This window comes from Pyxicephalus adspersus, chromosome 6 (assembly GCF_032062135.1).
Source record: "Pyxicephalus adspersus chromosome 6, UCB_Pads_2.0, whole genome shotgun sequence".
In the NCBI taxonomy this organism is placed as follows: domain Eukaryota; kingdom Metazoa; phylum Chordata; class Amphibia; order Anura; family Pyxicephalidae; genus Pyxicephalus; species Pyxicephalus adspersus.
In genome coordinates this window covers 53,675,767-53,692,877 of record NC_092863.1, presented here as the reverse complement: position 1 = coordinate 53,692,877, position 17,111 = coordinate 53,675,767, and the positions used below count along the sequence as shown (strand labels likewise).

General features: G+C 37.0%; 1 long non-coding RNA gene across 1 annotated transcript in view; it reads right to left on the bottom strand.

Moving 5' to 3' along the window:
- Positions 1–1,499: 1,499 nt before the first annotated feature.
- Positions 1,500–17,111, bottom strand: part of LOC140333831 (uncharacterized) — a 62,327-nt gene continuing 46,715 nt past the window's right edge. The window contains exon 2 of the long non-coding RNA XR_011921433.1: positions 1,500–1,803. This is a non-coding gene — a long non-coding RNA (uncharacterized lncRNA). The remainder of the gene's footprint in view (positions 1,804–17,111) is intronic.

Below are 17,111 nucleotides of genomic sequence, written 5' to 3'. Positions count from 1 at the left end.
CTGCTGCGCAGCATGGTTTCTCAGAGGTTAGCACTCCGGTTTAAATCTCAGCCAGGACACTATCTGCATGGAGTTTGCAGGTTCTCCCTGTGTTTGTGTGGGTTTCCTCCCACATTCCAAAAACATACAGTTAGGTTCATTGGCTTCACCCCAACATTGACCTTAGACTGTAAAAAAGACATATGACTATGGTAGGGACATCAGATTGAGAGCCCTTTAAAAGGAACAGCTAGTGACATGACTATGGACTTTGTACAGCACTGTTTAATATGCCGGTGCTATATAAATACTGTGTAATAAAAAAAATACTGCGGACCATACTTGCTCAAGGTGTGTTTGTATGCACCTGTAATATTTCAGACGAGTGCAGGATTAACATTCTACTTCAACATCACTCTACACAAATCAGTGGAACATCAGTGGGGGATATTCTGTTGTTCCATTCATCCTACTACAAGCCCCTTACCTGCTTTGCTAGCAAAGGTGAAAGAATTAATCAGGTCTATAAAAGTGTCTACAAAACTGAGCAAGTCTAAGAAAGTAGCAATCAAGAAATCAATAGAATTTGGAGTAGGAAACTATAGTCCATGGCATCTGGATGCTTGGAATAGGATTTCGAGAATTTTGTATTGGTTACATGCTGGTTGCCATTCTGGGCCTAGTTGCAAGGTTGTCTACTCTGCAAGTGACACACTCTTCTATACTTCGAACATTGTATTATGGTGTAGTGCATTGCGGTGTTGTATTATCAGTGCACTTGTGAACTAGAATGGGTTCTGTTACTGATCACTCTTTCAGCTTTAATTCCAATTTATTAAATTTTATTCCATTCTTCACCTTGAGGTTCATTCTTCATCTTGGTTCATTCTGTCGCCTTTATTGGTCCTCTTAGATTGTAATCTCTTCGGGGCAGGGTCCTCTCCTCCTCCTGTGTCAATGTCTGTGTCTGTCTGTCATATACAGCCCATATTTAATGTACAGCACTGCGTAATATGTTGGTGCTTTATAAATACTGTTTAATAATAGTATTTCAGTTTTTTTTAAGTAAATACCCTAAAATTAGCAACAAGCCTTTCAAGATGGTGAAATTATTGGGGTTTAGAAAGTATAGCTTGGTGCTTTGAACACTGCAATTTATAGGAAGATGCTTTTTTTAGAATTACGACCTAGGTTTAAAATAGATATGACCTAATTAAAAACAAAACCAAATGTTTGCATTTACGTGAAAATGACCAAATATGTCCAATAAACAATTGTTTAGTTCCTTCCCTATGCATGCAAGTACAAGAGGGCTTGATATCCTTATAAAAACCTTACTTTATATGAATATCCTCAATATTACATAATGCTGGCTGACAGGACATCCACTAGGATATTTTATTTTCTGGGTTATTCATCTCCTAAGCCATCTCCCCCCCCCCACACACACACACACACTTTTTCATTACTTTCATATTTATCTAAATAAAGGAAAATGATACGTGATTTTCAAGCAACACTTTTGTTAAAACAAACGAAAACTTTAATATGACGTGGTTGGTTTTGATGCAAATATTGCTTACTCAAGCTTTTCTCAGAAGTAAATCTCTTAGAATGTGGAGGCAGGGCCAGGACTGACTTTTCAAGGTCAAGATCTGTATATAATTTCAGCTGCTTATACCTCTGGATCTCCTGATTGTTTTGACAGAAGTCTCTGAAGGTAACCTCTGTAATTCATCATCGTGTGCCCAGTTTGCATTTTTCATATTTCCAAATTATAAGGACAAGTTTGTGCTTTTCTTCATATCAGTTTAAGTAGATTATCTACAAAGCAAAGCAAGCAGCAGTCAGATTTAGTTACTCTGGGAAGAAAAGACCCATTAATATTCAGTACATTTGTTATTTAGCAGTTTCATAGTTCCATTCCTTAAATTCATTCCATCCGCATGAAGAAGCAATCATGGAAGGAATTTAACAAGAGGACACAGGGCAGGGAAATCCTTGCTACCACTGCCAAGAGATTATTAACTATATCTCTCCAGGAGCTGTACACATCCCACCAATCAATGTGCCTTTTATGCAGTGGCATTTTTAATCCATTATACATATTGTTAATGGGATTTTAGAAAGTGGCATTCTATTTGGCACAGCCCAAAACACTTTTAATTCTTTTATGCATGGTAAAAGTTGTATAAATGGCTTGCTATAGCTAGTAAAGAGTTAATGCCATGCTCCAAAGTTTTTCCCCTACTGACAAGAACACTTTGATCAATCATTATAATACATACAGCTATATTTGCAACACACTTTCTTGTATATATAGTAATCATATGTACAAATGGATTGCATGAATATATTTGCACAATGACACTATTAATCGTTGAATACATAACTTTGGGTTCAGCGTGTTCAGTATGTCAACATGCAAGATGCAAATAGCGTTATTATTATTATTCACTGTATTTATATAGCACCGACATTTCATTTCACATTCATCATTTACCAAAATATAAGAAATATAACATCTGTTTCTTTTGAATCAGAATTTCCCTAAAAGGTGGCCTGCATTGGGGATGTATTGAGTCTGCCATTATTGACCTTGTCTTTTTAAAATACTAGTTCCCTGGAAGTCATGCTCGGCCATGTTTTGACATCAAATTGTCTAACAATTTTACTTGCTTTAGGTCAGTAACTAAATAGCCTCAATGTCAGGATTAGAATAACAGCATAGGGAGCTGCAATGGCAGCCTTCATATTTTTACCAACACATGTTCAGTTTAAAGGTACTCCATTGCAAACGTGCACCTGTAAAAAGGTGAAAGGTAGCTCATTTGGCCATTCAAGTGTTTGATCAGCTCTGCCACACAGCTCAGCCAGACAGGTGACACCACTTCTACTATTACAATTTGACAATGTAGAAAGGATACAGCAATGTCCTCTCTCCTCCTTCTTTTAAAAAATAATTTAGATAGAATGGGCATGTCCCCGGGCGAGTGCGCTGACATTCCTCGGAAGTTCCCGGTGACGCTGGCACATATAGCAGCCGTTAGGGGCACAGCGGGAATTTCAAATTATTTCGTATTGCATTTATTACCAAATAACTGTATTAAATATATACTATATACAATATAATTATAGTATTGCTGGAATCAGCACCTACTGCACCCCTTTTCTCTTAACAGAAGAAGATAAGATAATTACAACCACATTGTTTAGGTTGGCATATACAGACACATTTAATTATACACCTGAAATTTGATTTGAAGTAGTATATTAACAAAAAGCAAAGTACTAATAAACTGTAATGAATCAGGATGGTAAGGTCGGCTCAGGAGAGAGCTTTTTCTGCCAAAAAGTTTTAAAGCAGTGTTAGACAAGAGAATTTAAAGCCAATGATATGTTTCACTGTGAAATTCCACACAAAGCTGATAATCCCTACAGTGCCTCAATATGGAAATCAGTGGGAAATGTTCAGATCCTGTCTCACAAGTAGCATTGTTCACAAGTTCTGTACATCTCTGGCTCTAAAGGCTCTTATATCACAACACCTTTGTACTGAGGGAATGGGTGAATTATAAAGAGAAAGCTATAGACACACACATACATACTGTATACTTTTATTCTATATAAACATGCATTGTACAATTGTTTTTACTTTAATAAAATGTAAAATGTACACCTAAAACATAGACAACATAACTTAATACACCTGGAGATATATATATGATATATATGATATATGATAATAGTGGAGATTTTCAAAGTTCAGACTAAGCACAGTAAAATAACACAATGGTTCAGGTTGGTGTTATTTTGTTTTGTGTTTGCTTTAGGTGAATGTGTTTGGAGGTGACTTTCTATTTATAGTGTTGTGCCACACTCCAGGAACAATTCTGCTTTCAAATTGTGTATTGTTAACTCTCAAAAGGGTCTCTACTGTCACAAGCTTTGTGTCCTGTATGTTCTTTATTACCAGGAGGGTAGAGATCATTACTTCCCATATGGGAGGCAGCAGGTATGTGTTTTACTCTTCGAGCTGCTGGGCAACCTACATTGCATGTACAACAAAATAACAATTGCCAGAGACATAATGACCACAAAGAGGGTATATATAATCTAATTACTCTATAAGTAAATACTGCAATCAACACACATTGAAAAGTAATTTTGCTGGCGCCCAAAACAAGATCAAGGTCACTTACCAAACATTCAAATATTATTTCAAATTCTATAGAAAAGGTTGTAGGTCATATTGGTTCGTGTGGTGTTTTTATTGTGAGTGAAATCTGGTTTAAAGTGGCTGATGTTATTATTATTATTAGTAAATAGGATTTATGTAGCGCCAGCATATTACGCATCGCTGTACAAAAAATATGAGTAGCAAATGACAGACAGCTACAGACAGTGACACGTGAGGATAAGAGGACCCTGCCCTGAAGAGCTTACAATCTAGGAGGTGTCTCAGAGAATAGGAGGGCAGATATGTAGAGGTGGGAAGTAGTGAGTGTTTTAAGAGACAGAAAAAGACAAGTGGGCAATTCTGAAAAAGTGTGTTTTGAACGCTCTTTTAAATGAGCAGAAAGTTGAAGCAAGCCGAATAGGATGAGGAAGACCATTCCAGAGAATGGGGCAGCTCTAGAGAAGTCTTGTCTCAGTGCGTGTGATGAGGTTATGAGTGAGGAAGTCATCAGTAGGTCATTGGAGGGGCAAAGAGAGCAGCTAGGGGAGTATTTTTTTTACCAGGTCAGAAAGGTGGGTTGGACAGGAGCTGTGTAGGAATTTGAAGGCAAAGCACATGAGCTTGAATTTGATTCTAAGGTGAAATGGAAGCCAATGAAGAGAACTACAAAGAGATGCAGCAGAAGAAGAGCGGAGGGAGGGATTGATGAGTCTGGCTGCAGCAATCATAATAGATTGTAGAGGAGAGAGTCAGGTTAGTGGAATACCAGAGAGGAGGATGTTATAGTAGTACAAATGAGTAATGATAAGTTGCTGGAAGACTGCCATATACGTGAACTGTATTACGACTGGCTGTAAAGAAAGCAGAAGAAAATAGTTGTAAAGTGAAGTTTCAGAAATGATCATTAAGAACTAAAGCTTAATGTTAGTATATATAGATACATTTTAGCATGCACCTGAAAATTTCTTTAAACTAGTATTAGTAGTTAAACACAAAATAGTGATAAGGTGTTTTGATGCATGATGAATATCCTTTATCAGCAATAATATACATTCACATGCAAAATTTTAAACAACCCTAGAACAGCCTTGTATTATCAACATTCCATTTGCAGCTTTAAATCTCATTCCAGGCCATGCAGCATGCCTTACTGACAGCTGTTTTGTCCAGTTGGCATTTTCAAAGAGTTGCATCTTCTTCATGATGAATTAGAAAAATTCACCAAGTATTGTAAACACTGGATTTATTCTGGCATATTGGATTGGCATCAAAGGGCTGTTTACTTAGCATGTTGAATGTAGTTTTTTGTAGGAGGGACCTTTTTTCTAGCACAACCGATGAAATAAACAAAACTTTATCTTTTTAACCAAACTTAATTTTTTTCCCTTAAATAAATGAACCCTGTTATATTTTTGTGTCTAATTATTTGATTGCTGTAATTAAGTTATTTATTATTTACTAATTATTTAGTATTATTATTTATAATTTATTAGTTCATTACCACAACCACTGACTGTTTATATATTGATACTATTTTATTACATTAAATTAGATAATATGAAGACACATTCATGTTATCCAGTATTTTGCAACTTACCAGTCCTTAGACATGGTGGCTGCATTTCATTTCTTTTTTGTTGACCTTGCCACTCATCCTGTATGCTTGTAATGTTATCCCCTCCTATTGTATGTTGCTTTCCCACCTCTTAGATTGTAAGCTCTTCTGGGCAGGGTCCTCCCTTCGTTCTGTGTCACTGTCTGTTTTTTTCTGTCTTTTGCAAACCCTATTTAATGTACAATGCGGTGTAATATGTTAGTAATATATAAATACTGTTTAATAATATCTGCACTGCTAACTTTTTTGTGGTCTAATTTGAAAGAGATAGAAAGAGGGAGTTGATATATAGTCCTGTCCTAGGGTGACAATGATGCTCCCCTCATAGATACAGTAGCAAAAACAGTAAAAATAGTGTGTGAGTGTTGTAACCCCAGCACAGATGATATGTTACAAGCAGTAACTGGGTCAAAACATCTAAATTGTATGGAGAAAAACAACAAAACAGCTACCTTGGTGGTATGAGCTGGTAAATTGCAGTATATTACAGTTTTGTTCTTGTGTTTAGACTTGTTTTAAAAGGTATGTAAAAAATCTTGTTTGCATATTACCCACCATCAACAGACTTCTAATAAATTAAAGGTCAACAGCCAAACCCTTACCTGGCCTTGCTAGGGAAGCTGTGGCAGCAGCTCCGCATGGCATCTGATTCCAACTACCATATCACTTTGCCCAGGACTTAACAGTACAAGGAACCTATTGCCAAGTGTTGTGCTAAGTTTTTGGGTTATTTATAGTCTTAAACTCTATGTTTTATGGCTTTCATAAGTCAAATAAAAATGTCTGTAAACATTCCTAAGGCAATAAACCAAAATTACAGCTTATCTACACAAATAAGATATTAATAAAAACCATATTTCTAAAAGTCCCTAGAGAGACTGATACCTTGCGTTTTGCTATACTAAGAGTACATACAATCAGTTGCTATAAGGTTATTAGTTGTTCCAAGTTGGAGAGAGGCTGGGAATTGGTTTACTGCAATATATTTTTTTGGATTACTAGCCAGGAAGTTATTTGTGTAGGGAATATTGTTTTCTTTTTAGTATAGCCAGTTATCAGAACCACCTGAAAATGTTATATGTATGCTGTAAAGGTTGTAAATATTTCCTTTGTATAAACCAACATGTGTGTTATTGTTTTCACTTTAAGAATGAGATTTCAATTTAATATAAAAATATATTGCATTAAATGTTTAAGAGGTTAGTCTAATTTGGTAAAGGTTTATGCAACAGAAGTAGTAGAAGCTTGTTTTATTCTTTTTGTGTAATATCCAATATATATAGACATGTGTAGTGGAGATATGTGCTAGAGGTTAGCAATCTTCATCCAATTTTTCCCACAATCCATTCTGTGGAATGAATACCTGTTCTGGTTCAAGACTAAAATAACATGGTTAGTTGGTAGCAGTATTGGTATAAGGTCTGGTATATAAGTCCGGTCCCTGATTCTGTTCTTGTCCTGGATAATAAGCTCTTCATGGGTTTTCTCACTCAATGCTGCATTTTCTAAAATTGAATGCATTATAAATCCAACGGGAAAATTGAATTTCCGTATACCCTCCTGTAATACCTCCAGTAGGGGAAGTGATGACTCCTGGAAATAAGAGGCAGTCCTTGAGCATTCTGACCAGATGCTATGGTTGTTGCTCAGTGCCTTTGCCTGTAAGCTCTATTTAGCATCAAATGCAGTAATTTTTTAAGAAAACTGCTTTTAAGATGTCCTTGCTACGGGTTCTGTTGCTTCAGACATTTGTTGGTAATAGTGGTGGAGGGCATGTGCATTAGGGAGCAGAAAGGGGCCTTATGCTTTGAACCTATCTGCTTGGTAATTGTGGCGCATCATCAATTGGAGAAATAGTAATTGGTTCATGTCATTTCACTTACCTATCACTATAGTAGCCACAGTGAGTGTGTGGTTCATTGCCAACACAATACTTTTTTGTCAAAACAATCCTTCATGGATGTCTGACAACTGTTGGAGCGAAGGTGAGAAGGTGTATGTGGGAGGAAATGTATGAGTGCATCCTTATTACTGGAAGTAAGGTTGACTGCATACAGCAAATGAGCCACTACCTAATGTTTTTCTTCCTTCTGTTGTCACTGTTGCAATGAGGGATAAATCCAATTGATGTGTCATCATAGGTTGGAGTTTAGGGGTTTAAAAAGAACGAAAATCAGATGAAAGATCCGATCAAATCTGCCTTAGTTGGACCATCATATTACTCCAGCAAGAGAATGGGATGGTGAGGGATGGAAGAGATTCCAATCTAGGCCAAGAAACAATGTATTAAAAAAATAATGAAACATTTAAAAATACTATTACTTTTGCCCTGTAGTGTTTGCCAGAATATCACCCCCCCCCCCCCACACACACACACATATAAAATGAGCCTTACTATGGAAGCAGGCTTGCCTTAAAAAAATGTTTGTCTTTATGGTAGTACATTTTAGTGGCTTATTCTCTTCAAATCATTCCTCCTCCCTTGGATGTCTAATCCTACTGACCTTGCACAGTTCACTTGTCCTAGACACAGCTAAACTTTTAAAGGAACCAAGTAATATTAATGTTAATATTAATTATATTAAATATTAATGTTAATATTAAAAAAAAATGCATTATTTAATATATAATTGGAATATTAAATATTAGGTTTGGCAAAGCCATGACAATCGTCAACATCGTCAACTGTTGTGTTCATTGCTCTCCTCCCCCTTAATAATTAAAGGAAAAGGTGAAGTATTGTCTTTTCTCCAGGACTGGAAAGAATGCACTTTCATCAGTGAAGCTGGGTGATCCAGGAAAATTGGAATGGATCTGGTCCAGGATTGAAACCATAGGCTAACAAAAAGCAAATTACTTTTAAGAAATTAATTCTAGGTTTGCTGGATGGTGATCCACAGAAAGTGTATCCTCTCCAGTATTGAAGAGCTTTAACAAATCAGACCCATGGTGTCCAGCTTCATCATCTTATTCCATAAAAGTTAGCTATCCATTCAACAAATGTCTTGCAAGTACAAATTTGAAAACAGCATCCCCATTTTTTTTATTTTTGCTGGTGTTACCTTTCCTGTTTATAATGTTTGGAGGCTGGATTGCAATCGTTTCTACCTATTAATTTTTGTTCAAAATATTTTTATTGAGGAATTTTTACAAAACATGGAAAGAGGAAAAACATAATTTTTTTTTAGCAAAAATGCACATTTGGTGGTACAGTACAATAAATGATATAAATAATACAAAATAAAAATATCAACGATTACAATTGTCTTAAATGTAACATACTTATTTCTTTTTTAGATGGTGATGACTTTTTTTTAAATGACCAGCTGTTCCTATAAAATGGGAGCAATGAAGTATATAAAAGCTTTATTTTATTCAACCACTTCTGTGGAAGACTAAAAGGTCCTGTCCTGTAATACAGTTATTATGAAGCTCACTGTGTCCAGGCTGTAATGCTCCCGTTATTTTACTAAAATTTGGCAAACTGTTCAAAAGCTAATAAAAAGTACTGAAGTTTAGAATACACATCTCAAAATTGGAACATACACCTTCTCTGGGGTCAGGTAATATTAGTAAAATGACTGAAAGGTATCCATTCTTGCTGGGTGTCAGGTAGAACTGTAAAGCTGTTATTCGTAATCATAAGACTAAATGAGCTTGTTATGCTCATGCCAACAGAATGCGTGGCAGGCTATGGTGAATGATGTCCAGTAGACCTAAGAACATAGCTGAACTCCTTTCATGCTGCTTCGTGAAGGAATTATAGAAAGGCAGGTGACACCATGGGGGGTAGTGCACTGGACTTGAACTATTATGACAAAATAAAATTGGCATTTCTAAGCTGAAGAATTGTTTGGAAATATGTGAACGTGGAACTGCATTTATATGTTTTTTAGGAGAATTCAGCGGCAGGTACTTGAGTGCCTCTATTTTTGGAACAAAACAAACAGTTTTATGCTGGCTTATTTTTAGTAGATACAGACAGCAGTCTACACCAATGTTTTTCTTTAAGGTCATGCCCTCATTTCTCCTTGACAAGGACAATACTATCCCTTAACCCAATTACATTGAATAATAAAAAAGATTGCTGGCAATTCTCTAGATGTGGTCAGGTCTGTCATGGTTTATCTTACTGAAACTATTTATTTCTGCTTGTCTTTTTTAAAAGCTCAATGCAAGAAATCCTGGTATCAGATGGATTCTTCTCACCATTTTGCATGTATATTCAGTTGAGCAGTAGGATCCTCCTTTCCCATGGTTTCAGCACTAGAATGTTCCCATGTGAAAACTGCTGAATTAAATACTAACCTCAGAAGGAGGAGTGATTCGATCACAATGCATATTTTTTAACCTTTTTTTTAAGGTTGGTTTTCAGTGTCCCAAAGAATACTGTCTGTTTCGTGCAATGAACACTGAGAGTAAAAGAGATTTTTGTATAGAAGTTTATTTGTTGTTGGTCTGTTGCTAAACAAGATAAAATTATTATTGTCCTGGGGTGTTGGACATAGAGATGTTCTTGACAGTCATGCTTCTTGCTGGGATGCATGAGAGATAAAAGTAGCTGGAAACAAAAGCTGGGTGATCCAGAAAACCTGGAATGGATTTCCTCAAAGTCATTTGCTAGCAAATGTTTTTAATCCTGGACCAAATACATTCCAGGTTTGCTGGATCACCCAGCTTCACTGATAAAAGTGTATGCTCTACAGCTTTGGAGAGCTTTCATAAATCATGCCCAATGTTTCTAGCTTAGATAGGTTGTTTTGAAACAATAGATACCTTGTTCTGAAAATGATCAGTATGCGTACCTCTGTGTTGGAAAGAATGTAGGATTTGTAACATATTGGCTTTGATAAGTCAGAAGCGAACAAAACACACTAATTATTTTAGCAAGAAAAGTGTGGCAAGAAAATATTCCAACAATAGATTTGAAAGGTGCATCACAGAAAATGTTGAAATGCAGCTGCAACCATGATCAGCCGCGATCCACACATATGCATAGTCAAACATGTCTGTCAGTGACCAACAAACAACTTTTAATACAAAAGGCTAGGAAAGGTGCATTTCTGCAGGATAGGGAGTGGGACAGTATGCAATGATTTGATTCTGTATGTGTCTAGAGTAGTGGGCACCATTATGCTAATTATTTTGCTTACACCGATGCCAGACACCAGTTTCACCAACCCCTAGGTAAGCTTCTGTTGGCTAAAGATTTCTAATAAGCCCGACTCCTAGATTGTAAGCTTTTCTGGGCAGGGTCCTCTCCTCCTCCTGTGTCACTGTCTGTATCTGTCTGTCATTTTAAACCCCTATTTAATGTACGGTGCTGCCTAATATGTTGGCACTAAATAAATCCTTTTTATTATTAATGTTATTAATAATAATGATAATAATAATAATAATAAAATAATTGCCAGTGACAGAGGAAAGTGACTTTTTTTGGCTTGCTGTCTAGGCTGTACACTAATGTACCTTGTACCCACGTGTATTGTAGACTGTGAGTTGTTCATAACAAATTTTGCTTTGCCACAGAAAAAGAGAAACTTTCTTTACCACCTGTATCCCAATTACAGATACATCAGGGATGACACATATAAATGGACTATCTGGGGTATTTCCCCAACAAGTAGAGGCCTGTGCTGATGCTAAATTTGCACATTAATTCATCATGGCTGCTTCTGAATCTAGTATAATGCATTTGTTGTTGTTCCAGCAACCCTAAAATGCTGAATGTGAAACCTAAACTGTGAATTGGGTAGGCTTGGTCACACTTATTTGTGCAACTAGAGAGATTGGTGGACTTCACTTACTTCCTGAATGCATATTAACAAGAGCTACAAGTGTGCACTGTACATTCTACACATCAGACAGAGCATTCTTCATTCTCATATTGTGCATTCAAACCATAATTCTGTAACATGCACAATAGTCTAGACAAGTCTCTTCTATTGATTCAAGTTCAGCAAGCACAATAAACATTTATGGTACAAGTCTTCTTAAGTCTGAAGAGGAAATCCCTTCCCCTAAATTTGTGCTAAGAATTTTATATCTTGATAGAAAAGACACACACCACTGAATGTCAGAAAAGCATTAATCAGAGTTTGACAAAGGTGCATTCAGGGCTCACTGCTAGCAAAACAAACCTGGGATGTTTCCACTCCTCTTCTTGTGATATCCTACTATTTGTTCCTGGTGATTTTCCCAGGATGCAGTCTGGCCACACACTGAGATGCCATTCATGGCAAAGCAAACCTGTTTCAACAAGTAACATATTACAACTTTGTAGCAACCAAAATTCTGATTTTCATTCATTTGTTCTGTCAGCTAGTAAACCCAGAAACTAAAGAAAACATGCAGAAACACGAACCATAGTGTTGGATATTTTGCATGAAAGGTGGTTTGGATAATTAATTGTTGACGTTTGCACTTAGCTCTGAAAAAGGTAAATATCTTGATCCAGAGCAAGATATTTTCTTACATAATAATGAGATGTACTATGTGATATGTTTCTAGAACTACTCCACTAAATGTAACTTCAATCCAGATTAAATTCATAATATAATCTTCAAACCCAATACTGTTATTATTGAGTGCATGTAAGAACCAGAGACAACCTGTGTGTAGCCATTCCACATCCTTACATGCCATTCTATAATCTGCAAAGAAAGTAGGCCTGAAGCTAATTTGGCGGACGGCCTCATGACGGGGGGAGAAGGGAAGACATAGAGGCAGTGGTTAAGTATATATATATATATATATAAAAAGTGCGGGAAAGAAAGAAAAAAAAAGTGCGGGAGAATTAGAGGTTTTGATTGGTGGTCTTAGGGGTAATAAAAAGGGGGAGCGAAATGAGGGGGATAGCATTTAGCTCTGGAAACAGAGCGCTTCCCACCCTCTCTCCCTATTTTATGAGCTGGAAGAAGTTTCTTGTCATGACAGCTTGAGTGGCGTGTTATTATTATAATTTCATGAAAGTTAGAGTTGGGAAATGGAGAATATACGGGGGGGTGGGACCCATAAGGGTATGGGTCTTTCTGTTATGGGTTGCCTTGCATGACACTTGGTTGTTGTGGGGGCTAGGTTTTGAGGTAGAACCCGCTAACTGTCCCCGAGGCGGTTAGGGGCAGCTGGGGGCCAGGATGTGGAGTGGAGATACTTGAGAAAAAGAGGATGTTATAGTGCGACTTTCATGGACTAAAAAGGAGGGTGTTCTTCCTATCAGACTGAAAATGTTTTTGGTTATAAAAAATGGTGTTTTGTTATCTTTAAAAGAAAATGTTATAAAAAATTGTGTTAAAAGGGCTGCTATGGCCAATTTTTCCAAAAATTATTTTGTGTGTGTGCTATTTATTAGTCGTATATTTTGGTGGGGTAAGGTATTAATTGGCCAAGGTTTAGGAGCTATGGATTCATCTGAGGTACCCTAGTCATGCACAATACAGTTGTTTACTGTTTTTGTGTTTTCTGTTGTCAGTGCCAGTCACAACCCAGACTATGTATGCTTTCTTCATATAATTGTATCAATAAGTATTTAACAGGAAACATACTTGTCTATATCAAAACCTCTCAACCTCAAAGTCCCAAAAGTAGCCTTTTGCAGTGCTAGTGCCCATCTAGCTCCAATATGGCGAGTCTTAAGAGCTTCTTTAATGATACAATCCCAAAGAAAGCCATTTTAATTCTGCAATATACTTAGCAGCCAGGCTGAATAAACAGTAATGGACGAGGGTGTCTTTTTATGTGTTTATTTATTTTTATCTTACCTTTATTTATTACTGGACAGAAAACCTATTATCATGTTGCTTGAATTGAAAGAAGAAGCAAAAATCCAAGCGATTGGGGGAAGAAAAAAAAACAGAATGCAGTGATTGTCATTGGAAAAAATCTAATCCAAAGAGAAGTGACATATCAGGCATGATTAATGAAAGCTCCCCAAGGCTGGACAGGATTCTTTCATCAGTGAAGCTGGGTGATCCAGCAAACCTGGAATGGATCTGGTCCAGTATTAAAAACATTTGCTAGCAAAAAGCAAATGACTTTGAGGAAATCCATCCCAGGTTTGCTGCATCACCCAGCTTTACTGAATAAAGTGTATTCTCTCCAGCTTTGGAGAGCTTTAATAAATCAGGCCCATCATGTAGTATATGGAGAGAGGGATCTGCAAACAATCCAAATGCTGAGAAGAACCATATGTATAATAGGGGGCATCCTTATGCACCGTAGTCAAGGGGAAGTCTTTTTGTTCAATTCCACTTTGTGACAAAGATAGAAACGGGAGATAATCCCTAAAGACATCAAAAATAACAAGTGGTTTAGGTTTGCTGCAGAACATAAAAAGGTATGTACTCCTTGCAGGTGTATGTTAAATAAACACTTACAAAATTTATCAGAACAGACAATCTGGGATTGACCCATTGCAAAGCTGTTCTATGAGATGTCTTTAGGAAGTCAGTATAATAATGCAAAACACCTGTAAATATAAAAAAAGACAATTTTCTTATGTAATGTCACCTTAAAAGAAGAAATCTACACAAAATATTTATCATTTTATATTGTGAAAATAGGATTTGCAGCTAAAGAACCCCACAGATGGAATATCAAGCGGTTCCACACTGACGGATTGAAAAGAGCACTGTTGCTATATGTTGCACTGACACAGGACTGGTGTTGTTTGTTTTCATGTTGTAAAACGGACTAATCCTATGAATTTGTCACCACAGTTTACACAAAGCAGAAGTCAAGCCAGGTCATAGGGAGGTTTACAACTATGTAAACATTTTGGAAACATGTCATTGGTTTTCCATAGAAGAGCATACATTATGCAGCTCTTTTTACCGTAAGGGGAATATTCTCTTAGGTTTGCTATAAAGCCTGTCACAGCCATGGAAATACTAACAAAAACTGTGCAACCATGAACGCATTTTTGAAACTTTTATTTTTACATTAACACAAACACATCATACAGCTTTTGAGTTAGTTTTGCCTGGTTTAAATAGAGGGCCACTGTTGTTGAGGATGGAAATGATTCAAAACAGGAGGATGAATGCATTCTGGGTCCAGAAGTAAAGTTGCTGGGTAATAGTCAGAAGAAGGGGTTACAGTGTCAGGAACTTCTAATGTATACGTTTGTTTAGTTGATATTGGTATGTAAGGTCAGGCATGATAACTCTGCCACACTAGTGGGCTGGAACAGTGAAATGAGTACTGGGATAGTAATAGGAACAGTAATAGTAAAAGTAATAAAAGTCAGACCTGTACTGGTTAGATGGTTAGATAGATGGATAAAGATCTGTGGCCAAACCATTAACCCTTTATAATATGATTGATTTAACAAAATAATAGAAGCTATTCACTTACTAAAATGAATAGACTGTATTCACATGTATACCGCTGTCCAAAAGGCTTGAGAAAAATCTGTTCTGACAAAATATCAAGGTTGCCAATGCTATGCTTCCTCCTGAAAATACCACTTACCTGATTGTCATTCTGCTCTAGTGGCTTTAATAGGACACAGACCTGAAACTATTATGCAGAAAAGGAGTTAATGCTTTAGTCTGTCTTTTTGATCTGTATGCAGTGAATGAGAAAATATTGAATCCAGAGACAGACAGACTACTAACATTTGTAAATTTCAACTTCTGCATTTCTCTTACTAGTGAATCCCTTTTTATTCTCTATATGCAGACTACTGGTGTGTGGTAACAGGGAACCAAACTCCCACCATATCTAAAGAATTCAGGTGCAATTTCTGATGAGTGCCACTCACTAGGGTCTTGTGGATAAACAAGTGCAGTTCAAAACTGAAAAACGTGTCAGTGCATTAGATTGCTTCATCCAGGTCACACCTAAATTACCTTTTCACGCAATACTAACAGCTCAGCAGCTATTTTCCAAGATGGCAAAGCACTCTGCGTTACACATCTATATTTGAATTTAGGAGTAACTAGGAATTTTTTAGTCTATTGGACTTTATATAACTTTATATGTGATTCAGTTAATGGTTCATTGCTTAACTGCTCAATGAAGCCTGACTTTTTAACATTATAAACTTATCCAGTCATGTATATCAGCAAGGCTTTGTGGGGCTTTGTGTAGGCCTTCGAAGGAGAATTATCAAGCAAAGTATGATGCATTGCATGGGAACTTGTTAGCTCTGCACCGTAGGCTGAAGAAAGGAAGGGGTGGCAGTTGCAGATTAATCCATTCACACCACTTACTTTTCAAACCTCCCTTCAGTATAGACCAGCAAGTGAAGTATAACTTCTTTCTCTTTCCAGTGTCATCATTTGATGATGACCTAGGAGAGGATGGGCCGGACCTCACTCCTAGGTGGGTGCCTATACTAATCTGCATTTGCTCTATATCAGGGAAGCCGTCACTACTTCCCACCACTACATATCTCCCCCCCTATTGTGTGTTAATTCCCCCATCTCCTAGATTGTAAGCTCTTCGGGGCAGATCCTCTCCTCGTCCTGTGTCACTGTCTGTATTCGTCTGTCATTTGCAACCCCTATTTAATGTACAGCGCTGCATAATATGTTGGTGCAAAATATGGTAATGTCACTTATGTAAAGTCAGCAGCAGGTGTACAGGGGAACCATGATGGGTGGTTGGGATTTTGGTAATCATACTGATTAGCCAACAACTCTAACTCAAAGAAAGAAGCTTTACACGTGTATACACTTCTCAAAGAAAACACCCGATCATTTACATTAATCCCCCCACAAACACATAGGACATCTAACTAAAAGTGAACCTGAACCCAAAAAAGATTATTTTTTTATAGTAAAACATTCAGAAATGCTAAAGGCTCTTTCATAACCATGGTGTGGAACTGCAGGCGGCAACGTACCTCACTGTGGCTTACCAGATCTACATGTAGCTGCAGCGTATTGAAACATCAACTGTGCTGTTGCAAAGCTTTTTGGGAACCACATCACGATCTGCTACAGGTGCATGCTAAAATGGTTTTCAACCTCTGCAAGAATACGTTCTTGAAAAAAAATTATTTCTTACATCTATGTATCTGCAGTGTGAGGTGTGTGGGCATTGCTTCTTCTGACTGATAGTCTGGTGAAATTTCAAATAAGATTTAGTGATGTGTCGCTCACTGTTCTCCTTGATGGAGGGAAATCTGTCACCAGTGCAAGGATCTCCCTGCCTAGTATAACACTAGGTGAAGCTGCTGCTGAAGTATATATATTTACAATGATTACAACTGTACTAGCTGTCATTCTCAGTTAAAAATATATTTTACCATTGTATCAATTCCACCAATCAAGCTGTCCATATATGCTAACCCTATAATTTACTAAGGATTCTGAGCAATTGCAGTAGGGT